The sequence below is a fragment of the Dendrobates tinctorius genome, unplaced genomic scaffold (assembly GCF_039654945.1).
Source record: "Dendrobates tinctorius isolate UK_male_01 unplaced genomic scaffold, ASM3965494v1 ptg000060l, whole genome shotgun sequence".
NCBI lineage: Eukaryota > Metazoa > Chordata > Amphibia > Anura > Dendrobatidae > Dendrobates > Dendrobates tinctorius.
In genome coordinates this window covers 9,903,507-9,929,846 of record NW_027361728.1, presented here as the reverse complement: position 1 = coordinate 9,929,846, position 26,340 = coordinate 9,903,507, and the positions used below count along the sequence as shown (strand labels likewise).

The following is a 26,340-nucleotide window of genomic DNA, read 5'->3' as shown; positions in this document are numbered from 1 at the left end:
AAAGACATAAAGCTACAAAAGAAAAATGTTATGTTGAGTTTATGTCTGTATATTACCAATAAGTATGAATTTAGAAGCTCAATTTAGATCATCTTTAATAATAACATCCCATAGCAGCACCTTACCTCCTCCTTGATGGCATCTGAATTCAAGTGGAGCTCTGTGCCCATTACTGATACAGCCACGGGCCCATCCAACTGGTTCGTCACGAGTCATTCTCATCTCAACAGTTCATAAAACCTTCAAAAAATCTGTCTTCAGATATTTCTTGGTCCAGTTTTAATGTTTCAAAGTATGTGTCTTGTTCAGTGGTGGTCATGTTCTGAGCACTGAGCACCTTGTACTTCTGGGCACTCCAAGGAGGTTGCAGCTGTGCAATATGACAGGACTGGGGGTTAATATTTTCCTAGTAATTTCATGCTTAATTTTTCTGAAATCTCTGGTAATTTATGTGCATCTTTTTTTTGCAACAGATTTTTTCTGACCCTTTTGACTATATGCAATAAAAGTTTTGATGACTCTGTTATCATGCCTCAATATCTTAACAATTTTAAGAGTGCTGCATCCCTGTAAGACTTTTAACAATATACTTTTTAGATTTGGCTAAATCTCTTTTTTTTACATATTTCTCCTCAGTTAAACAAGCTGTCTAATAATTATGCCCACCTTATAAAAGGTTTTGATATCCTTAGGTCACATAGTCCCTCATTAGACAGATACACATCACCTGATATGCTTCATGCCAATAAGCATTTAAGTATATACAGCTTGGAATCGAAAAATATGCACAGAAATTATGGTATGGTAAAAATACTCACTTGTCTAATAATTATGCATTTACGTGTATGTAGGGTCCTGTAAAATAGTCTGCCTGCCTGTTTATCTTTTTCCATCTGCATCAGCATATCTGCATACATGTTTTTACATAATTAATCTGTTAGTTGGCTTTCAGCAGAGCAAAACTCTGCTGCACTCCACTCTGCACTGACTCTATCACAGATATTACAATAACTAGGCAGTGCAGAGTTGAGCTGTTTTTGATGCCTACTGATGGCAGATAAGTTATTTGAAACTACAAATTCACTCTGTTGTTGCATATGGTGGTATATGTCAGAAGATAAGTGTCATGGGTTACCACGATAAAGCGGAGCCAGAAGACCCCAGTGTCTCATTTCTCCTACTCCTACACTGATTAGAAGCACTTCACCTTCATATTAAATGGTATACATATATTCTAGCAGTGCAGGGGTTAATCTGCTCAGTCTAGAGCTCCTGGAAGCTTTTCTGCCTTAAGGATCTCAGCTGTTCACTGTTAGCCACTCCCATCTCCTATATAATCTGGGCCCTGGCTAGCATTCAATATCAGAGTAGCTTTTGCTGCACTGCTGGAGGTTGTTAGTAGTTATTATTGTAGAAGGTGTTTGGTGGATTTATCTGTGACTGCTGCTAGGTTTTGATTGTGTGACAATTCCCTTTCTTCTTCTACTTTGGTTTAACCCTATCCTCCACTCCTCATTGCATTCCTCTGTTGTATGTGTGGGTATATTTGTATATTTGGTATTTTGGTTACCCCTGTTCGCATTACCTTGTTAGTCAGGTTAGTGTATTACGGTACACTACTTCCATGGGGGAGGGAAGGGTACAGACTGAGCGCAGATTCAGGAGCTAAGGCAAGGTACATGGCCCTTGGTGTCTTCACCATCAGAAGTAATCAGGGGAACAGGGCGAGCTAGGGTGCCCCTAGCATTAGCGACAGGGAAGGAGTCCTTGGTCCCATGATACCCGACAACAGAGTCGTGACAAAATTCTTCAAGCAGAGTTGTGTACTGGTCCATACAGTGCAGAGAAGAATTCTAAAGAGAGATTGAGCTGAGATCAGTATGGCATAGCTATACTAGAAGCTTGAGCTATTTTACACATTCATCAGTTAGTTGTCTTCTAGCACAGTCATCAATTGAAAGCGGTAGGAGAGGTGGGACTACAGGATCACCTAGGAGAAGGAGGGACATTTCAGCAACACCCACAAGATGCAAAATGCTGCTGAGAAGTAGTTTTAGCTGTTTAAACATAGGACCATCCATTCAGCTATGTGAAGTTAAATTAGTTTAAAAGTTTTTCAGGTTGAAGTTAGAGTTCATCAAGTTCAACACGTAGCTTAACATATTGAAGAAGAGGAAGTTGAAAACTCCATGTGGCAGACACTAATAGCTTCATATCAACTCTTTAAGGTGTTTTGCTTACCAAATGTCAGAAATGTTCCCCTATAGAATGTCAGAACCCCAGCTTGCTTTCTTGAAATGCTCAAGAAAAAGAAGCTGCCAGAAGAAGATTGCTGGCAGCCGCACAGCAACATTATCACTCAGTTCTCACAGTAAAATAAGATGAAATAATTTTTTTTATGCTTTTTCTATGCGTCCACCTGGATTTCATGTATTAAACATGTTGTGGAACATTCCAAGATAGCTGAGAGCCATAGCGAACTAAAAGAAAATGGTTTCCACATGTAGTCTTACCTTTTTCTGGAAATATAAGCCAGTTTTCAAGCCAAAGATAGATCAATAATTATCTAAAATAATGCTAGCACAAATTAATATAAATATGCATGGTAACACAAGACCCAGTTTAAATTAACACAACAGGCTAAGTTTTGGAATAAAATGGCAGTGGCATTTTTATTTTTGGGTTACTTCATTAAGTTGTTCTTTGATATAATAAATAATAAATAATCCAACCAAGAACTGCAATAAAATTGACCAAGACACCAATCCACCCGGAAATACCGGGAAGTTTTCCCACAAAATTAGTGCCATGACATAACAAAATACATTAAATTAGGGGAGGGAGGGTGGGATCTTCTTTCTTCTTGACAGGAATGACAAAACCGTTGAAACAGCTGTTATTTATACAACAAATTCTTCCGGCACTTTTTCAGATCAGCCAATCAGTAGTCCAGGAAAAAGCGGGAGACCAACTGTAAAAAACTGGTTTGAACCTGCTCGTGCATCGCACAACTTACTAAAGACAGCATTAACCCTTTCAGACTTCCAGCAGTATTTTCACCACATATTATCTGCTGACCACATAAAAAACAATTTTTAATAGGGGTCTATGTTCTCATGAGATCCCCCTCGTATTCACAAGGGGGGCTTGCATGGTAACACAAGACCCACTTTAAATTAAAATAAAGACACAACAAACTAAGTTTTGGAATAAAATGGCCGTGGCGTTTTTATTTTTGGGTTACTTCAATAAATTGAACTTTGATATAATAAATAATCCAATCAAGAACTGCAATAAAATTGACCAAAACACCAATCCACCCGGAAATACTGGGCAATTTTCCCAAACGCCATGACTAGCTAGGCATGGCCCCCCCAAAACGCCATAGCTATTTCTCCACAATAGCTTGGAGATCCAAATTAAAGATGTCCAAGCTAACCTCAGACAAATGGACCCAATCCCTCCTGTACATTCCAGGAATGACCTCCTCCAGTTCCACATGCCTAAAGGAAAAATCATTAAGTAACAGCATAAATTTCTCAATATTTCAATTAACTCTCTTGCGAATCTTTTCAAAAAAGAACAAATTAAGACGAGACCAAAGAAGCCTCGGTTTAAGCTCCGAAAAAACAAAGCAAGAATGAAAATACTCAGATTTTAAAATGGAGATATCCCTTTTCATGAAAGCAATTAAATCAAGGGTACCAATTTTTACAATATCGTTATCACCTAAATGGATAATAATTAGGTCCGGATAAGGCCATTTTTCTGCCAAATTACGCATCTCAGGAACCAGGTTCTTCCACAGCATACCCCACCTAGAATGCCAAAATATATTAACAGAGGAAGAAGGAAAAGAAAGGTTCTCTGTGTAAGACCTCACAATCGCTCTCTTCTCAGCCCAAAAGACATAGGAGTGTCCGATGATCCACACAGTAGCCGGAACTATGAAATGAAAAGATGTTAATAACCGGATAAATTAGGACGAACATATAGTCTAAAACTATTAGACTCCCACCGACGAATCCATTTTATATCATTGTCTTATAAGCCAAGCCTGGCTGCTTCTGTTGCTGCTCCTATTCTGAAAGAATGGGATGAAAATTTAAAACCTTCTAGACCAGTGGCTTTTAAACATTTCTTCAGCAAACTGAAAAATGGTAGCCGGCTCGCCATTAGAGTGCATAAAAATGGGCCCCCTCTAGCCGGTCTGAGAGCTGCCCAACGCTTTGCATTTGCTACTGGACAAACTGAAGTATCCGAAATGGGATTCAAACGTAAATTGGCTCCCCTACCCAACTGATCCGTTTTTGACTTTCTAATGAACAACAACATAAGTGATTCAAAGAAAGTCACATCCTCGAAAAACAAACCCGAGGGTAAAGATTTTTTAGAAGATACAATTTCACCAACCCTCAAAGCTGCAAAAAATGCCAAAGTAAAAGCCGATGAAAATAAGCAGGCTTCGCTAAAATTATCGCAAATTGAAAAAAGAGCTGCGCAAATTCTTTTTAGCAGATCAAAAGATATGGGGCGACGACTATCCGGCTTAAAATTCTGCCTCTTAAGACCCTTAAAAAACTGTCTAACAGGAAAAAGTTCAGAAATGGGGCTCTTGCCATGTATTTTCAGAAAAAACGAAACCCCTGCAAAAGATTTGGCTAAAGATGAGTACGATAAACCCAAGAAAGCTAAATGTTCAGTGAACGCTAAAGCAGAGTCAGGATGACACAAAAAACAATTATAATTATTCGCTGTACAAAATTGCGTCCACTGGTGCCAAGCTGCCGAATAATCTGTCCAAGTTCTTTTTGCTAAATATTGTCTAATTAAATAAGGCACTAAACTTGAAATATGTTCCAAAGATGTGGTGGGCAGAGACTTCCTCTGATGTCACCGTCTGGAACTTCCTTCCGAAACAATGACCACTGACGATGACAAACAAGCTCAGCATTACAAACATCAACAGTAGGGGAAAAAACAGCTTTGATCCAAATATTAAATTCTAAGCAAAGTAGCACTAAAGACCTAATAATCTGAGCAGCCCATTTATTCTTAGAAGACAGCGTATTAATAGCAAAGACCAAACCTTGGCTATTAGAATATAATACGCCTGTCTCTAATAAATGAACCCCAAAGATGAACAGATACAAGATTGCAAATAGATCCAAAACAACAGGACTTTTAGTCACTTTTACTGAAACCCAGGATTTGGGCCACTTGATCGACACCCATTGACAAGCAAAACATAGACCAAGGCCCACAGCTCCATCTGTATAAAACGATAAATTTAAAGTGTCTGAGGTTAAAAATGGGTGTTGCCAGACAGTCATACTGTTAAATTTTGTTAAAAACGACAGCCATGTTTTTAAGTCCTCTTTTGCCTTTCTACCCAATCTAATGTGGGATGCCGGTGATGAATGACGTGACGTAGCGTCATAAAGACGTCGTGAAAATACACGACCAATTGGAATGATTCTTAATGCAAAGTTTAACAATCCCAATAGAGATTGTAGCTTCTTTAGAGTAACCCTTTCCTTCTTTAGGAAGGAATTGATCATAAAACAGAGTTTTGAAACTTTATCTTGGGGAAGAGAAGAAGTCATTTCATTTGAGTCGATTAAAATGCCTAAAAATTCAATCGAAGCACACGGCAAAACAGTTTTCTCATCAGCCACAGGAACCCCAAAATGATGACAAATCCGTAAAAACTTTTGCAATAATAATGCACAAATGTCAGAATCGCTAGGGCCAATAAATAGGAAGTCATCCAAATAATGCAAAACGCCACTCCCAATACTGGCAGCTTCAACTACCCATTGCAAAAGAAAATTGCTCAAAATACAAACATGACAAAGAAAAACCCATGGGAAGGCATCTGTCAAAGAAGAATTTTCCTTCAAAAATAAAACCCAAAGAATTAAAACCAGCCGGATTAACTGGCAAAAAACGAAAAGCAGATTTAATATCTGACTTGGCCATTAATGAATTTTTACTGAATTTTTGCAAAAATTCTAATGCAACGTTGAAAGACGTGTACTTAACTGAGCAAACATCTTTGCTTATATCATCATTAAGGGACGATCCTAAAGGATTAGATAAATGATGTATAAGCCTAAATGAGCATTGCTCTTTCTTGGGTACAACCCCTAGGGGGAAACCCTAAAGTCCTGAAAAGGGGGAACATCAAAAGTGCCGGAAATCCTACCCGTTCCTAATTCTTTCACAATTTTTTCTTTAGCAATAAAAGGAAATTCATGCACTGAGGAAAGATTTTTTACCACCGTACACCCTATGCCCTTAAATGGGGGCACAAAAAATCCAAATTTAAAACCTTCATAAAGGAGGGAGCTGCTCTCCTGATCTGGATAAATTTCTAGCCATGGGACCATGTTATCCAAAGTCCCTGGTGTCAAAGCTTTTTGAAACGGATTCTTTGTTAACCCCTTGTTGACTAGATTGGATTTGCTTTCCGAAACACATCGACATGGGGTGGACACCTGCACAAAAGGAGCATTCATGCCGAAATCGACAATTAAAAGACCACATTCGTTAAATGAAAAACAGATGCCCTTTTATGCAGGAACACTCACGCCCTGTTTTGAGGAAGAAAATCTTTGAGGCAACATTAAGTTTAACCATAAACCCACAACTTTAGAACCCCAAGCTAAATTAGGGTACATGGCAATCTTTTGGCGAAATGCTTCATCATAATGAAGCCAAGCCATACCTCCGAAATTGCGGCATGCTTCTAATATAATATCAACGTGTTGAAAAAGGCCAGAACATAAATAAGGAAATTTTTCGCGAAGGACAGCCGCATAGATTTAAAACACCTGAAGCCAATTATTAAAGGATTTTACATTAGCTTTCTTTTTATCATCAATTTCATCTTTCTTATCATGTCTACCCGGCTGTTTCCTAGCAGATGGTAAAAGGGTAAACAGATCTACATATTCTCTGTTCCAAATAAGCTCTTTTGTGGAGGAGCTTAAATGAAAACATAACGGAGACAATTCACAATTTAGTGACTCTTTCAGGTGAATTTCAGGCAGTCCAGATTTTACAATAAGACTGCCTCTGCCAGAATTAATTGCTGAAGAAGCAGACCTGGGCAATAAAGCAGAGTCAGCACTGTTTAAATACTCATTAAAAACGTCCTAAATTTATTACTTTAAATTAAATTGGGAGATAGACAATGGAACATCATTATTCTCACCGCGACGTTGTGATGGATGCTCCTGGCTGATGGTACCACCAGCGCTCAAGCCCATAGCAATTGGCAAGTGTGGCTGCACAAAAACGTCAGGGTCTTCTTCTTGGATGGAGTCTGGGGAAACGACTCTCCAGGACCTTGCTGCAGCAAAGTCGGATCTTGACTGCGATGATACCTCATTGGGCGGCAAGGGGCATGATGCCGCCGGCAATCCCTGGGCCGCCGCGGTGCTTGTAAGACCGCAGCAGCTAGATGAGCTGTGAGGACCGCTGCCAGCCACTGCCACTTCAGCCGCCATTCTCACCGGCCTCAGTGCCGCGTCACCGGCGGGCCGAGATGACGATGGCCGCCCCGACACATGGCTTTGCCGGGAATCTCGTGGAGGACTGAGAGACTTCTGGCCTGCCGACCTACGGTCCCGCTGACTCATGTGTGGCCGACTGCCTTCACTCCTGGAAGCAGCTGAGTGAGGAGAATAAGTGACATGGGCTCGACGTCTTCTCCTTGAAGAACGGCTAGGCTGCCCACCAGCAGGCGGTTCTGAGGTAATTCCAGGGGACGATGGAGTATGAGGAACAGGCGCTGATAAAACCTCAGGGACAGAGGTAAAGTTCATAGCAGGTTGTATAGCCAGACAGCACTGTATCCATTCCATTCCGTCATCCCCTTGGGCCCGCTGGATCAGCTGTTATAATAACGGCTCCATCAGTTTGTCTTCAATCTTCTTTCTTCTTGACAGGAATGACAAAACCGTTGAAACAGCTGTAATAATAATAATACATTTTATTTTTATAGCTCCGACATATTCCGCAGCACTTTACATTTCAGAGGGGATTTGTACAGACAATAGACATTACAGCATAACAATAATCACATACAGTAGATTATAACAAAATACCAAGAGGAATGAGGGCCCTGCTCGCAAGCTTACAGTCTATGAGGGAAAAAGGGAGACACGAAAGGTGGGTGGTAACATTATGGCTGGTCCGTACAATCAGGGCAACTGTTAAGTGTGTAACAGTACAGACACAGAGGGCTGATGGATACATAAAGCATGTGGGAACATGATGCGGGGAACCTGGCTATGGTAAAACTTTTGGCTGTGCCACACAGGGATAGATTAGGTTAATGTGTTGAGGCGATAGGCCTGTCTGAATAAATGCGTTTTCAGGGCACGCTTAAAATTGTGGGGATTGGGGACCAATCGTATTGACCTGGGAAGTGCATTCCAAAGAATTGGCGCAGCACGTGTAAAGTCTTGGAGACGGGAGTGGGAGGTTCTGACTATTGAGGATGCTAACCTGAGGTCATCAGCAGAACGGAGGGCGCGGGTAGGGTGGTATACTGAAACAAGGGAGGAGATGTAAGGTGGTGCTGAGCTATGGAGGGCTTTGTGGGTGAGGGCAATAAGTTTGTACTGGATTCTGGAGTGGATGGGTAACCAGTGTAATGACTGGCACAAGGTAGAGGCATCGGTGTAACGATTGGTGAGGAATATGATCCTGGCTGCAGCATTCAAGACAGATTGGAGAGGGGAGAGTTTGGTAAGAGGGAGACCGATTAGAAGAGAGTTACAATAGTCGAGACGAGAGTGAATAAGAGAAACAGTAAGAGTTTTTGCAGAGTCAAAAGTAAGAAAAGGTCGGATTCTAGAAATGTTTTTGAGGTGCAGAAGACAAGAGCGAGCCAGTGATCGAATGTGGGGGGCAAAGGAAAGCTCGGAATCAAGTATGACCCCAAGACAGCGGGCCTGTTGCTGGGGAGTAATAGTGGAACTACACACGGAAATGGCAATGTCGGGTATAGGTGCATTAGTAGCGGGAGGAAACACAAGGAGTTCAGTCTTTGACAGGTTCAGTTTCAGATATAGTGAGGACATGATATTAGACACAGCGTTTAGACAATCGCCAGTGTTTTCTAGAAAGGCTGGCGTGATGTCGGGAGAAGAAGCGTATAATTGGGTGTCATCAGCATAGAGATGGTACTGGAAACCAAATCTACTGATTGTTTGACCAATAGGGGCAGTGTACAAGGAGAAGAGGAGGGGGCCTAGGACCGATCCTTGAGGAACCCCAACAGTAAGGGGAAGGTGAGACGAGGAGGAATCGGCAAAAGATACCGTAAAGGAGCGGTCGGAGAGATAGGAGGAGAACCATGAGAGAACGGTGTCCTTGAGGCCAATGGAACGGAGCATAGTGAGGAGGAGTTGATGATCCACAGTGTCGAATGCTGCAGAGAGATCCAAGAGAATTAGCATGGAGTAATGACCATTTGATTTAACTGTTAGTAGATCATTAGAGACTTTAGTGAGGGCAGTTTCAGTAGAGTGTAAAGAGCGGAAACCAGATTGGAGAGGGTCGAGAAGAGAGTTATCAGAGAGATAGCGGATCAGACGGGAGTGGACCAGGCGTTCCAGGAGTTTAGAGATGAAGGGAAGATTAGAGACAGGTCTATAGTTAGCGGCACAGTTTTGGTCGCGGGATGGTTTTTTAAGTAGTGGATGTATGATAGCATGCTTAAATGAGGAGGGAAAAATACCAGAAGAGACAGAGAGGTTAAATATTTTAGTTAGGTGAGGGGTGACAGCAGGGGAAAGGGACTGGAGCAGATGTGACGGAAATGGGTCACTGGTGCAAGTGGTTGGGCGAGAAGATGCAAGGAGCCTGCTTACTTCTTCTTCTGTGACTGGTTCAAAATCAGAGAGTGAGCTAGATGCAGTGGGGGAGGGAGGACAGTGCATGGTATGAGAGGATTTGGAGATAATTTCCTGTCGGATCTGGTCAATTTTTTCTTTGAAGTAATTGGCCAGATCGTCAGCTCGGAGCTCCGTGGTTGGGGCCTGTACTCTTGGGTTGAGTAGAGAATGAAAAGTGTCAAAGAGACGTTTTGGGTTATTGGACAGTGACGTGATGAGGGTGTTGAAATAGGCTTGTTTGGAGAGGTGAAGGGCAGTGTTGTATGTTCTAAGCATAAACTTAAAATGGATGAAATCTTCGTGTAGATTGGATTTTCTCCACAGACGTTCGGCGCACCTGGAGCACCGCTGCAGGAAACGTGTTTGCACTGTGTGCCAGGGTTGTCGCCGTCTGCGTTGTGGTGTTCTATTTATAGGGGGTGCAAATTCATCCAGGGCACTTTGAAGTGTTTCATTGTAATGCTTCAATGCAGTATCAGGACATGAGAGGGAGGAGATAGGGCCAATGAATACTGCAAGTTCTTCATAAGTTTCTGGGTATTAATGGCCTGTATGTTTCTATAAGTCTGGACAGTGGGGGTGACCTGAGCAGCCTGGCAGTTCTTGATAGAGAATGAAAGAAGGTTGTGGTCAGAGAGCGGGAGAGGGGAGTTTGCAAAATCATCCACTGCACAAAGCCAAGAGAAGACCAAATCAAGGGAATTTCCGTCTTCATGCGTTGGAGAATTAGTAAGCTGCGAAAGGCCAAATGAGGAGGTTAGAGATAAAAGGTGAGTAGCAGATGGTGAGAGGGGAAGAGCAATGGGGATGTTGAAATCTCCCATGATGAGGGTAGGGATGTCACAGGAGAGAAAATGTGGAAGCCAAGTGGCAAAATGATCCAGGAACTGATGGGAAGGGCCAGGAGGACGATACACCACCGCCACTCGCATGGAGAAGGGGGTGTAGAGTCTGATGGCATGGACCTCAAAAGAAGGGAAGACTAGGGAGGGTAGTTGAGGGATAACTTGAAATGTACATTTTGGTGATAGGAGCAGACCAACGCCTCCACCTGCTCTATTGTCTGATCTTGGGGTATGAGAGAAGTGTAGTCCCCCGTATGAAAGAGCAGCAGCAGCAGTAGTGTCTGACTGCTGGATCCAGGTTTCAGTAAGAGCCAGGAGGTTAAGAGAATTAGAAAGGAAAAAGTCATGGATGAAGGAGAGTTTGTTACACACTGAGCGAGAATTCCAAAGTGCACAATTAAGAGAGACAGATGGCAGGCAGGGAATATTGATAAGATTAGAGGGGTTTCTGAGTGTAGCAGATGGGGGTTTGACTTTCTATAACATGGGGGGACAGGGTTGGGAGCAATGTCTCCTGCGACTAGGAGAAGGAGGATAGAAAGAGTGAGCAGATGGTTAAGTGATTTGTGAGAGCGTCTCTGATGTTGAATGGTGGGACTGACTGGATCTGTGCTGTGTAGCAATGTGAAAAGAGCGTGAGTGCTATACATAGGGGAGGAAAGGAGCGAGGGGCTGACATGGATGGAGTGTAGAGAGTTAATGGCAGGGCGGTGGATGTGTGTGAATGCAGCGGCCAGGACATAAATTACACAAATGCATATGGTATATATTTGTTGTAATCCAAATGTACAGGGAGAAGTATATAAGTGTCTTACCTGTCTCCTGCCTTGTCTAACTGCCATGTTATAACTGCCAGTACTTTGATACATGTACTTAGATTACATGTGCATAAATGCCCTCCCCAAGCTATGTCTGAATATATAGGAGGTTAAGGCTAAGATTTTTTTTTTTTTGCTCTCTCCCTTCTCGTTAATCAATCACACTAAATTGAGACACCAGGACCCAATAAAATGTTGTGGTCAAATAAACACATGTCCAGCACTACATGGATCATAAAGCACTTTGAAATGTTTCTTGACCTCACAACATAAGGGGACAAGCAGAGTAAGTTGAAAAAACTATATACCAGAAATAAGCTTGCAGAGTTGAAAACACAGAGATAGCATTCAGGATTAACTGCTTGCTGACATTGAATGGAGACACAGGAGTGGATTCAGAGCAGAGATTGAAAAAGCTGATTACCAGAAATAAGCTTGCAGAGTTGAAAACACAGAGATAGCATTCAGGATTAACTGCTTGCTGACATTGAATGGAGACACAGGAGTGGATTCAGAGCAGAGATTGAAAAAGCTGATTACCAGAAATAAGCTTGCAGAGTTGAAAACACAGAGATCGCATTCAGGATTAACTGCTTGCTGACATTGAATGGAGACACAGGAGTGGATTCAGAGCAGAGATTGAAAAAGCTGATTACCAGTAATATGCTTGCAGAGTTGAAAACACAGAGATAGCATTCAGGATTAACTGCTTGCTGACATTGAATGGAGACACAGGAGTGGATTCAGAGCAGAGATTGAAAAAGCTGATTACCTGTATGAAGAGAATAGAGATGCATGTCACATTCATCCATGTTATAACTGCCAGTACTTTGATACATGTACTTAGATTACATGTGCATAAATGCCCCCAGCTGTTATTTATACAACAAATTCTTCCCGAACTTTTTCATATCAGCCAATCAGGAGTCCAGGAAAAAGCGGGAGACCAACTTTAAAAAACTGGTTTGAACCTGCTCCTGCATCCCACAGCTTACTAAAGACAGCATTAACCCTTTCAGACTTCCAGCAGTATTTTCAGCACATATTATCTGCTGACCACATAAAAACCAATTTTTAATAGGGGTCTTTGTTCTCATGAGACCCCCCTTGCAATCACAAGGGGGGGCTTGCATTCTCTTTGATGTGTTTATTTTCAGTCTGAGCTTCAAGGTCATATTCAGGACCTTTCTTTTTGGCACATTATATACATTTTGATACCAAAATGATCCATTCTTTATAATGTTTATGTGTTTTGGTGGTCATCTTATAGCATTCAACCAGGTTATGCTTAGGTATGCTCAGTCCTGGCAGCTTTGCCTTCAGAGGAACTTGCAAAGCTATCAAAACCAAATGTATGTACAACTAAAAAAGGTTGTCTATTTTTAAATACCCAAGTAGGGATTTTGTAAAGAGGTCTCCCATGAAGAATAACTGTCCATTAGCTATTGCAAGGAGTGGCTAGAAAGTCAATAGTTGGAATTCATTATGATTGACGTTTCTTAATGGTTTGGCGCACCTTCAGGCTGCCTGTGCACGAGAATTAGAACTTTATTACTGTGATGAGCTGAAGTAGATTCCTGCTATATTTCGAGAGCAAGACCTTTAGGTAATTCACTATACAATTTTCTGACATTGTGCACATTGTGTAAAAATTGTGTAAGAAGGCTTATTGGGAAAAGGAATGGCCAAGAATGGCTCTACCACTTTCTGAAATAAATTATAGTGACTCTGTTGAGCTACCCTTGGCCATACTTTCTTCCAATAAGCCTGTTCACAAATTATTTACCCAATGCCAGAAAACTGGTCTAAAGTGTGTAGATAATTCCCCATAGGTCTTGTTCTGGAAAGCACAACATATCTGTACATTAGACAGATAGAAAATGGCTTTCAGTTTAAACTATGCAGGGTTTTGTTCCCCCTGAAGAACAATTCAATGCTAGGGGACTCAGCAGAGGGATAGTGTATGATCAGTTTACCAATTTAGAATCTTTCTAGCAAAAAGGAGGTAGTCATTGTCAAGAGACAACCCCAGAGGGGATCACACACAGAATCACACAGCTGCCACCAGTTGTCAAAGATCGAAGCCTGCGAGGTCATGCGGATCCACCTTCTGTTATCTTTGGAGTGAACAGCTCTCTACTTCCCCTTATAGCTCGGACAATTACAAGATTCATCAACAGAGGAGGCCACAGGCTGTTTCCACTAATAGGCCGGTTATCAGGAAACTAACAGTGAGCGTATAGTGCATACCTCTGATACAGTGACTGAGAACTCCTTGATAACCCAGGACTACTCGCTTCCACCATTAGTCGTGTTTTATGCAGGCTGACTGGAGGCCTGGTTCTATTAGTATTGTGGTCTACAGTTTATAATTGCTCTGCCATTGTTGTAATAGAAATAATTTCTTGAGCAGTCACTTCCCATTGAGCCTGTGATATGCCTGTGTTCAGGGGGCAGAAAGCAGAAGCCTGAACCAATGCTGAGGCAAGAAGTGTGTCTCTGACTACTACAGGCTAATTGTAGGCACTATGAATAAACCACAGTTACCGATCGAAGCAAAGTCCTACTGGAATTGAAATAGAAAAACAGTGAAGCAGGAAAATTAATAGCTTCATTGACAGATAATAATTAGCAAATCATATTTAAGCTTTAAATATTGTTTCTTGACTGTGCAGGTGTGGGAGGAACGGCCCCCGTCGAGTGTCCGGGCCGGAACCAAGGGAGCCGTCATCTGGGTTCCAGGGGAAACTGTACCCGGGGGACAGAATTCGGGGACGAACCGTTGTGATAGACAGATGGGCTAGGGGAGGGACCAGTATAAAGGAGGCGGGGAATTCCCGGGACTATGAGTCAGCAGACTGGGACAGAGACAGCAGGAGACCGTGGGAGCGGCTGAAAGCTAGAGCGACTCACCAGTGCCAGGAAGGACGCTCACTGAGGACTCCAGAAGGACGGTACCGAGGTGATCATCCAAGACTTGCTGCCCCGCTCCAGCCCGCGGCCACTGTGGCCCCAGTTCAACCCGCGGCCGCTACCACCTCCCCTCAGCCCGCGGCGGCGGCCTACCCGCGGTCGCCCGCGGCCACTGCCATCTCGCTTCAGCCTGCGGCTGCGGCCTGTTTCCTGCCGCCCGCAGCCGCCCTGTTCTCACCAGTGGCCGTGGCAAGTACAGTGCCGTCGGCGGCCTCCACTGTCCCTCTCCGGTCCGCAGCAGGGGCCGGGCATCTGCTGACCGCGGACCCCCCGCCGCAGCCATTAGCTGCGCAGGTGGCCTGTCATTCACCACCACACATCGCTGCCGCTTGCCCAGTCCGGGGGCTGCCGCCCATCCGTCCAAGGACTCCGCCGGGGCCTGTGGGGCTCCAGTGTCATCAGCACGCCAGAGTGCGCGAAGACTTCGTCATTGCCTCAGCAACTGGGCCCAGCAACTACTACGCCGAAAGACCACCAACCCGAATGGCAAGGGATGTCTGGACGGTTAAGTTGACTTTATAATTAAGGACCCGTAGTCGGCCATACCGCGGCCCTATAGTGACCGGCAATTGCCGGAAGTAGTCGTGTTCTACCCGTTTGTGTTTGCTTGTATAGAGCCCCTGCAAGGGCAACCCTTGTTACCCCTTTTGGTGATCAGGCCGTGACTGAGGAAAGTTCCCTCTAGTCTTATAAACATTATTAGAGAAAGCACCAAATTGTCTTGCGACTCGTCACTGCATCCTCCGTACCTGCAAGTGCCACATTTGGAGTAGACGGCAGGATGCAGTCTCCGAGTGCAGACGGCGGTGCGCCTGTTCAGAGTGGGGCTGCGTGCGCTGCTGATGATTGGGGTCACCTCTCCAGCATCTCCCTGGGGGCTATGCTAAGTAACTTGCCCCGGTTTTCTGGCTCCAATACGCTGTTGTGGAGCTGGACAGAACATATGCGGGGCCTTTTCCACATGCACCCCATGACTCCCGATTTAGAGGCTGAGGTGGCCCTTATGGCGCTAGATGGGGAAGCCCGGAAGTTGGGAATGTTGAGACCCCCGGGGCGTCGCAACACCTTTGCCAGGGTCTTGCAGATCCTGGAAGAGACCCACGGGGATCCAACAGACGTGAGGGAGTTGAGAACCTGGTTGTTCAGTTGGATGCAGGGGGAGGGGGAGACCATCACCCAGTATATGAACGCCCTCCAGGAGCTACACACCACCATAGAAAGGAAGGACGGAATAGGGGTAGGGCCCGTCGACGTTACCCTGCGTGACCTGCTAGTGACAAGACTCCGGGACCCGCTAATCAAGCAGGCATTGCGGGAACAGGTCCGAGTGAACCCACGTTTAGCCTTCTCTGAAGTGGGGAGTCAGGCCCGGGTGCGAGAGCAAGAGCAGGGGATGACGGCTCCCGTGGGGAAGGCCCGGAGCATGGAGGCTTCCGTAAGTGTTGTCAAAGAACCTCAATGGATTGAGGAAATGAGACAAGAACTGAAGAGTATCCGGGGCGAGCTGGCTGAAGTAAAGAAAAGAACGGAGCCCGCGCCCGGCCGACCTGGCTACAATTCCGGGCCCTGGGGGCCTCGCAATACCCGGGGTGGCCGAGCCTCACTGCCCCGGTGTTATGAGGGTGGAGAACTGGGCCACTTCGCACGGGAGTGTCCGCGGCATGGGAAATACCCACCCTGGAGGACATTAAACTAGAGGACTCTGGGCATGGGGGACGCTGCTCGGAGCCAGAAGCCACAACAAGGGGTGGTGGAAGTCCCGAAGAATTGGTCGCTAAGTGCCCAATAGTATGGGCCAAAGTTGAGGGTCGTGCGGTGCGGTGCCTAGTGGATACAGGGTCGCAGGTAACGACCATGCCGGCAACGTACTTCCGGCAGCATTTCCCGGAAGCGGCAAGGCCCCAGTGGGGGCCCATGATACGACTAGTGGCCGCAAACTGCCGGTACCTGTCGCCGGAGTGGTGTGGCTTCAGATGACATTGTGTGGTAAATCCCTCGGCCGCCGGGGAGTGGTCCTGACCCAAGGAGAGACTAACGACCGTCATCAGATCATCTTGGGCATGAATATACTGCGGGAGTTTGGCAATCTACTCAACGATTCCACGCAGGAGACCCTAAGTCAGTGGGGTTCTCGCACGGCCCTGGGGCAGGTCTTCCTGCGGTTGGTGCTGGAGGCGTGAGTGCTCCAGGAATGTCAGGAGGGTGAGGCACTGAGCAAGGTCATCGTGCCGGCGGCCCCCCCGCTCATGCTTCCTCCGGGGCAGACGGTGGTGGCACTGCTGATCCGCGCCTCGATACCACTGGAGGGCGTGGAGATGCAGGTGGAACCATGTTACTCGGAGCGCCAGCACCCTGGCGTCCTGATGGCCCGCTCCCTGGCCACAGTGCGGGAAGGGACTGCCTTGGTACGTTGTGTCAACTTGGAAGATCAGGATATCGCCCCTGAAGCCCCGGGCCAAAATGGCCAAACTAGTCAGGCCATTGGAGGCGGTACTGCCGGACCCCGCAGTCCAGTTGAGGGTGCAACCCGAATATACCTAGGCAGTAACAGTACGAACCCAACAGGCTGCCGCATCCGTGGCCCAAGAGAAGGGTCAAGTCATTCTGGAGAGAATGCAGGCTGAACTTTCCGGCCTAGCGTCAGCCCAGCTTCTTCAAGTAGAGACGCTTCTGGGACAATTTTACAATGTATTCGCCAGCCACGAGGACGACTTCGGATGTACCACGGCCATCACGCATGGGATCCCCACTGCAGGAGCGGCCCTCATCCGGGAGCGATATCCGCAAATACCACCGCAGCTATACCAGGAAGTGAAAACTCTATTAGCCCAAATGCTCCGGAAGGGGGTCATACGAGAAAGCCAAAGCCCGTGGGTGGCCCCTATTGTCCTGGTTCGGAAAAAAGATGGCACTCTGCGTTTTTGTGTGGATTATCGGAAGTTGAACGCCTGCACCATCAAAGATTTGTATCCACTGCCCCGCATAGAAGAGTCTCTGTCCGCCTTGGGGAACGCAACGTACTTTTCAACCCTTGACCTAGCCAGTGGGTACTGGCAGGTGCCAATGTCAGAGGAAGACAGAGCAAAGACGGCATTCATCCTTCCCATGGGACTGTTCGAGTTCAATCGGATGCCGTTTGGGCTGGCCAACGCCCCGGGAACTTTTCAGGGGTTGATGGAGCGGTGTCTAGGAGACCTCAACTTTGAAGCCACGTTGATATACCTGGACGATATTATCATCCATTCCGCCACTTTCGAGGACCACCTGAGGCAGTTGGAGCAGGTGCTCGACCGGCTGCAGAAGTACGGGTTAAAGGTAAAGCCCCAGAAATGCCACCTGTTCCGCACCCAGATTGAGTACCTGGGGCATACCGTCTCGGCAGAGGGCGTACGACCATCCCTGGAAAAGGTCTCTGCCATCCAAGGGTGGCCTACTCCCGAGACGGTGAAGGACGTCCGGGCCTTCTTGGGGTTGGCCGGCTACTACCGTCGGTTCGTGAAGAATTTTGCAAGCCGAGCTCGAGCCCTGCAAAACCAGCTGAAAGGGGCTCCCGCTGGGGCGAATGGACGGGAGATCCAGTGGCAGCAACCACAAGAGGATGCGTTTCAAGATCTCAAAGCTGCACTCTCGGACGCCCCGGTATTGGCATATGTGGATTTTTCACAACCGTTCATCCTGCATACCGACGGGAGCTTCCAGGGACTAGGAGCTGTGTTGTCAAACTAGTCATCAAAAAGAGACTTTTATATCAAAAAGCCGTGTCACGAACCACGTCAACTACGATATGGCAGGTGATCGTGCCTGGAGCCCATCTCGACCAACTGGCCCGGGAAGCCCATGAGAAGGGGGCTCATTTTGGTGCTCAAAAGACTTTACAATGGTTGCAGCAGATAGTGTACCACCCACGCTTGCACGCTGCTGTAGAAGAAGTTTGTCGAACCTGCCGCCCGTGCGAGCTCGCTAAACCCTCCGCGCAACGAGCCCCGGTGCAAACTATTGTAACATCAGGCCCTCTGGAGCGTCTTACAGTGGACTACCTGACCATAGGTCCTGCCTATCCGGGGTATGAACATTGTCTCGTTATGGTGGACCATTTCACCAAGTTCGCCGTGGTCACCCCCACTCAAGACCAAACAGCGGAGTCGGCCGCCTATGCGATTTGTAAGAACTTTATTCAAATGTATGGCTGTCCGCAACGAATAGATTCAGACAAAGGAGCGTGCTTCCTAGGAAAAGTCATGGAAGAGCTACACCATCTTTACGGTATCGATAAATCGCGGACTACGCCGTACCACCCGCAGGGAAATGGAGCCTGTGAGCGATTCAATCGTATGCTAATCCAAATGCTGCACACCCTGGAGAGCGACCGCAAGACCTGCTGGCCTGAATATGTCCCCGAGCTGGTGTGGGTATATAACAATCGGGTGCATCGAGTGACTGGTTACACCCCCTACTCATTGCTGCTCGGACAGGAAGGCAAAGGAATTACGGAGGTGGAATTAAACCTGGAGGAACCCCAACCCTGGACCGGGATATCCTCGTGGGTCCGAAACCACCAGCACCGGCTGCAGACCCTCCACCGTATCGTCCATACTAAGCTCCAGGATCTAGAACACCAAGGCGGAGCACTGCCCCCACCCATTGACTTCCAGACTGGGGATCGAGTACTCGTACTTGACCAACGTCCCCAAAACAAGTTAGAACCACGGTTGGAGGTGAACCCGTACCGAGTGTTGTGCCGAATAAGTCCGGATGGGCCTGTGTACGAAATACAATCTTTAGGAAACAACACGGCTCTCACTCGGGTCGTGCACCGTAACATGTTACGACCTTGTACGTCTACTGATCCCCCTCGGCTCGAACCGGCCCTCCAGGTCCCCGACCCCTACCCACGGTCTGGGACCTGGATGACGAAGAGGACTTCCCTGTCACATCTGCGGGGCGCCCCAGTAGTGGCACTACAGTAGACCAGGAAATCCCACCAGAACCAACTATTCGACCACCCTCCATCACCCCAGAAGACTCCACTATACCCGAGCTTTGATGCTCCGAGCGGTCAACAGCTGGCAAATCCCCTGAAAGTTACGAACAGGACCAGATGTATGGCGACAATGACTGTCGTCCCAAAAAACTAACCCGAGTCTACGAAAACCCTCGCCCGAGGACTGGCGAGCATACAGGACGGGGGAGTGTGGGAGGAACGGCCCCCGTCAAGTGTCCGGGCCGGAACCAAGGAAGCCGTCATCTGGGTTCCAGGGGAAACAGTACCCGGGGGACAGATTTCGGGGACGGACCGTTGTGACAGACAGATGGGCTGGGGGAGGGACCAGTATAAAGGAGGCGGGAAATTCCCGGGACAATGAGTCAGCAGACCGGGACAAAGACAGCAGGAGACCGTGGGAGCGGCTGAAAGCTAGAGCGACTCACCAGTGCCAGCAAGGACGCTCAACGAGAAATCCAGAAGGACAGTACTGAAGCGATCATCCGAGACTTGCTGCCCCTCTCCAGCCCACGGCCACTGCGGCCCCAGTTCAACCCGCGGCCGTTGCCGCCTCCTCTCAGACTGCGGCTGCGGCCTACCCGCGGTCGCCCGTGGCTGCTGCCGTCTCGCTCCAGCCCACGGCTGCGGCCTGTTCCCCGCCGCCGCCCTGTTCTCACCAGTGGCCGCAGCAAGTACAGTCCCGCGGTGGCCACCACTGTCCCGCTCCGGTCCACAGTAGGGGCCGGGCCTCTGCTGACCACGGATCCCCCGTCGCAGCCGTTAGCCGCGCAGGTGGCCTGTCATTCGCCACCACACATCGCTGCTGCTTGCCCCAGTCCGGGGGCTGCGGCCCATCCGTCCAAGGACTCCGCCGGGGCCTGTGGGGCTCCAGTGTCATCAGTGCACCGGAGTGCGCGAAGACTTCGTCATTGCCTCAGCAACTGGGCCCAGCAACCACTACGCCGAAAGACCACCAACCCGAACGGCAAGGGACGTCTGGACGGTTAAGTTGACTTTATAATTAAGGACCCATAGTCGGCCATACCGCGGCCCTATAGTGACCGGCAATTGCCGGAAGTAGTCGTGTTCTACCCGTTTGTGTTTGCTTGTATACTTTAGAGTCCCTGCGAAGGCAACCCTTGTTACCCCTTTTTGTGATCAGGCCGTGACTGAGGAAAGTTCCCTCTAGTCTTATAAACGTTATTAGAGAAAGCACCAAATTGTCTCACGACTCGTCACTGCATCCTCCGTACCTGCAAGTACCACACAGGGACGTTCTTGAAAGAGGCAAAATAAAGAAAAACAACTACTTATTGTGTTTTGCCATCTTTCCAGAAATCAGAAAGTGTTGCTCAATTTTATAGATTTCAGATATGAATTGGTCAACAAATTACAATATGATGAGTGATCCTGATGCACTGGAGTGTTTGAAATAAATTGTAGTATATCATATTTGTTTTCTTGTGATCAAGATAAGATACCATTAAAGCAAAAAAGGAGACGAAACCAGTAATTCTATCTATTGCAGGCAATCACTGATCTCGTATGGAAACTCTTTTGTGTCCAACTTTCCAAGTAACTTGATAACTCTTGCAGAATTTCGTCTAATAGTTGCCTGGTACATGTCACTTTGAAAAATGTCTTCAACAATGTTATTTTATGATGAAATGCTTTCTACTGGGGTCAAAATAGTTTATAACCTTCTTGGGATTTAATGGAAGTCAGCTATGGCTTGTTATAGCATTTACAGCAAGTTTAAGTGTACTAGCCTAACTTCAATCGTACAATCAAATATTCTGATTTTTTCCATGCACCAGTTTACAGCGTATATCACTTGAAATGGTTTACAGCCCTGGATCTGTTTAGGAACACAAATTCCAAGATATACACCCCTCAACACTAAGATTGCAACATCAAGAAGGAAAAGTCATGGAATTCAGAAAATCACAGGATCGATAGAGTTGTAATGATATACACATGGATGAAAAAATGGAAGCAATCTTTTCAAACCATTTAGGTTTATTCATTATCAGGTATGACCCCTGTGTGAAGATATTCATGCACTTGGTGTGCTATCATTGAGGTATTGATGTTTCTATGAAGAATGTTCTGCCACTCTGAATGCACTTTGGCATGCAAATCATCAAGATCTACTGCTGGCAGCTCCCTTTTCAATTGACAACCATTGACGCCCCAAGTTTGGAGAGCCTGTAGGTTATGGCACTATGTTTAAATAAATAAAGTTGCACTCTGTAATGATATTACGTGTAAAGATAAAATACACTGATGAGCAAAAGGGTAACAATGTTTTGAACTTTTTACTTTCAGGCTCCATATCTCACCACCCATTTCTTCTTTGAATGTGAGACTACCATAATTTTATTGACAATCATCTTGGCTATCTCATACACAATTTTGACTTGCAACAGTTGTGCAGATTTTTGTCATGCCACTGCATTATTCCTGTTTTGCTCCTGGTGGGGTGGAGGAAAAATCTTTTTCTTCCTATATACCACAAAATACAACCATACAACCTATTCTTACATTCCTTAATTGCTCAGTGTATCATTAGGGTGACTCCCAAGCGAAAGGTCACTGGTTTGAATCGAAGAGCAGCCATGAAGAAGATTTCCCAAGAAAAGAAAAAGGGTACCATGCATCTCAACGACAACAGTCTCTCGGCCAAGAAAATTTCCAAACTACATCATGTGAGTGCCATGACAGTTGGAAGAATACGAAATGAAGTCCCCCCATCCATTCAAAAGGCGTCCAGGCAGACGTCCAGGCAAAATAACAGTTAACAAGACGGCTCATCTTCAGATCTATCCATTCTGGCGTGGCAAACATGGCAGTGAAGGTGGCTTGTACTGTTGATAATAGTGACATCACAGACTTCCATGGAAGAACAGTACAACATGTATTATGAAAGTCTGGAATAGTGGCGCTAAAAAAGGTGAAGAAGTCTCGACTTCAATATTGTCGTAACAAGTGTTAGCTCCAGTTTGCAAAAAAGTATGAAAAATGGAAAGTAGAAGTTTGGAAACTGATTATATGGAGCGATGAAATGAAAGTCAATAGACTAGGGTTGTCACGTGCCCCGCCCTGAGTGACACGGCCAGCAGGCCGGTAACTGATACAACAGGAAGCGGCACATGTAATTGTCCTATGTGACGTGGCCCGCAGGCCGGTAACTAATACAATAAGACAAAGGGAATAGGGAAAACCTGGGTAACAATAACAATGGTGGCCCTGCGATAGGGAACGCGGAAGTGGAGACCTCCTGCACTCCCCTGAGTCAGTGTCTCTACACTCCTAACGTTCCCTAGGCCGGTTCCGCACCGGGCGCCGATCAGGAACCTCAAAACCCTGACTCGCCCTGCACCTAAACCATCATTAAGGAATTGGTCGGTGCGGAAACTAATCCCACCACTGCACTAAACACACATAAGGAAAAGTGACAAAACAGGGGAACACCACTTAGCTTTGCTCTGTTGCTTACGCTCCCAGCAACAGAGCCCACCACCTGCATGCATCTTTTCCTCCACCGTGTCCGACATCTGGGTGCACTGTCCAGAAATAGATCTTCTCAGCACCATAGTGCAGCCTTGGAGCAAACAGAGTCCACACCTGCATGCAGCTGTCCAGGAACAGAGTCAGCAAATGAGTCCAGCTTTTCTGCCAAAGAGTCCAACATTTTGAGTCCAGCTTTCAGCAACCGAGTCCAGCATTCTGAGTGCAGCTCTACACCATAGCTGCCACTTCACTAAGCAATGCCAGCCCTCCTTGCAGACACCATAGCTGACACTCCACCAATCCATGCCAGCCCTCCTTGCAGACACCATAGCTGCTACACCAGCACTCTGACTGGGCTGCCAGTGACTCTCCTTCAGCTCCATTCTTTACCCAGGCTTGCTTGCAAATGAGGAACTTATCACCAACCTGGATCATGACAAGGGTCTGGTGGGTGCAAATGGGTCTTGAAGAAACAAGGGAAAAAGGGGCTAACAGATTGAGAACTTGAAGGAACTGTCAAGTTTGGTGGAGGAAGTCTAACGAGATGGGGTTGTTTCACAGCCAAAGGCATTGGATATCTGACCAGCATCAATGATGGTCTCAATGCTGAGCTATATGTGAGTATCCCACAAGATGAGGTACTTCATACACTTGAGTACTATGGGTATGAAAACAAAGACAGTGTTCCAGAAAGGCAACGACCCGAAGCACATGTTGAGATTGGCAAAGAAATGGTTCCATGACAATGAAGTAGAGGACCTGGATTGCGCCCCCCCAGTCAACCAAAGCAAGACCTCAACTCAATCAAACATTTATGATTAGAGTTGAAGAACAAACTGTATACAAAAATAAATGAGTCGACCAGTAAGCACCAACTTTGGGAATGTGTAGAAGAGAAATGGAATCAGATTTCGGTTGATTCATGTTTGAAGCTGCTCATGTTTAGAAGGATTCAGGCAATGTTAAAAGCCAAAGGTGGATTTATAAAATACTAACAAAATAATAAAAACTAAAATTTTTATTTTTATCGGCAAAACAGTAACGATGCAGTGACATGACAAGAATCTGCATAACAAATAATATGCTAAATAGCTGCAAGTCAAATTTATATAATAAATAGCCAAGATGAGTGTCTATAAAATGAAGATAAATAAAAAAAAACTGACCATCACATCCAAGCATAAACTAAATGTGAACAGGTGCTTAACCTAGAGTCACTAACTCATATACACTCAAACAAAATAGGAAGCACACTGTAGCGCCATAGCATGCAAACATAAAATATGAAAAATGAATTGCATTACTGCATTAGAAATATGAAAAATTGAGAAAGCTTAGTGCATAAAATGGCCAATCTATGTGTACCTGTAAACCACAGTAAGGCCGGGGTCACACTGGCGAGGAATACGGTCGAGTGAGAGGCGCTAAAAGCACGCATTAGACACGGACCAATGATTCTCTATGGGGTCCTTCGCATCAGCCGTATATTTCTCATCCGTATTCTATGGTCCGTGCCAATCGCAGCATGCTGAGATTGTCAGCGTACTACGCCCGTAATACGCCAATGCAAGTCTATGGGTGCGCAAAAAATACGGATTACACAAGGACCACACATGTGACTTGCGAGAAATACGCACCCGGTGTCTTTTAGCAAAGGCGGCAATTCAGTGCGCTATACAGTAAACTCACACTGACAGGTTTAATAAAGAAACGAAAGAATAGATATAGACACATAGAATACATACATATATATATATATATATATATATATATGCATTCTATGTGTCTATATCTATTCTTTGGTTTCTGTTTAAAAACCCTGTCATAGGGCTCCATTATATGTCCATTTTGCAAGCCTGCGAGAAAATCTCGCTATACGGATTACATACGGATGCTGACATGCGCAAAATACGCGACCACACCTTGCTTACGGATGACATACGGAGCACTATTTAGGGGCCATTCATCCGTATTACGCATGTAAAATACTGACCGTATTTTGCGTCGGTTAGTGTGACCCCGGCCTAAGGAGTTTTTCATTTTCCAGGACCCTAATCTTGCCAATCTTGACTTAGGCTGGTTTCACACTGTGTTTTTGCGCAAAAAAAACGCATGCTTTTTTCCCCCTATGCGTTACATGGGTGCGCATACACATGCGTTTGTACGCGTTTGTATGCGCATGCGTTTTTTTGCAGTGTGCGCCCGGGCTCACAAAATGCATCCTGTTGCATTTTTCGTGTGCCTGACTTGCCCCAAAAAAACGCATGCGCACGCAATGCGCACAAAATGCACTCAAAAACCCATTATAGTCTATGGGTGCGCTGACGTGCGCATGGTAATGCGCACGTCAGCTAAAAAAAAAAGCATGCATTTTTTTTAAAAACCTTGCGCAAAAACACAAAAAAATGCACACAAACGCATGATGAGTTTTTTATGTGCGTTTGTACTGCGCAGCGCCAAAAAACGCAAGTGTAAAAGTAGCCTTAGAGTAAAGTCTTCATCTGTTTGGGAACCTATGCAAATCCTCTCCTTAGACTGAAATCTATATCTCTGTGGAGGGGTAGTGGCCCTGCTGTGATTAAAAACGCCTGCGGCTAAGAGGTGGAGTGTTCAGTCAGAAGGTTAATGAATACAAATTTCAAAAAACTGACTGTCACATCCAAGCATAAACTAAATGTGAACAGGCGCTTAACCTAGAGTCACCAACTCATATACACTCAAACAAAATAGGAAGCACACTGTAGTGCCATAGCATGCAAACATGAAATATGAAAAATGAATTGCAGCATTAGAAATATGAAAAATTGAGAAAGCTTAGCGCATAAAATGGCCAATTTATGTGTATCTGGAAGCCACAGTAAAGCGTTTCTCATTTTCCAGGACCCTAACACCTTACCGTAACGTCCAGGTACACATCCGCATACATCCGCATGGCCTGCATACCCAATGTTAAAGATAGGTACGCAGGCCACATGCAGACATAGGCGAAGCTGAACAGAGGAGGTGTGACGGTGGGTGGAGCTTCACAGAGGAACTACGCAGCCCTCCACAGCTCTGACATCCGCAAATGTGAACCTTGCCAAAGCGACAGAGCCAATTTGCTACTTAATGATAGGGCCAATTTTTACAATTCTGACCACTATCACTTTATGAGGTTATAACTTTGGATCGCTTAAACGGATCCTGCTGATTATTAGTTTATTTTTTTCGTGACATATTGTACTTCATGTTAGTGGTAAAATTTCTTTGATATGACGCGCTTATTTATGAAGAAAACAGAAATATGGCGAAAATTTTTA

General features: G+C 45.8%; 1 long non-coding RNA gene across 1 annotated transcript; it reads right to left on the bottom strand.

The window, feature by feature from the left end:
• Positions 1–1,718: 1,718 nt before the first annotated feature.
• On the bottom strand, positions 1,719–26,042 carry LOC141092745 (uncharacterized). Its single transcript, XR_012232887.1, has 4 exons — positions 25,938–26,042; positions 12,231–12,346; positions 7,220–7,978; positions 1,719–1,853 (listed from the first exon to the last, which is right to left on the bottom strand). It is a non-coding gene; the product is annotated as an uncharacterized lncRNA (long non-coding RNA).
• Between the last annotated feature and the right edge of the window lie 298 nt (positions 26,043–26,340).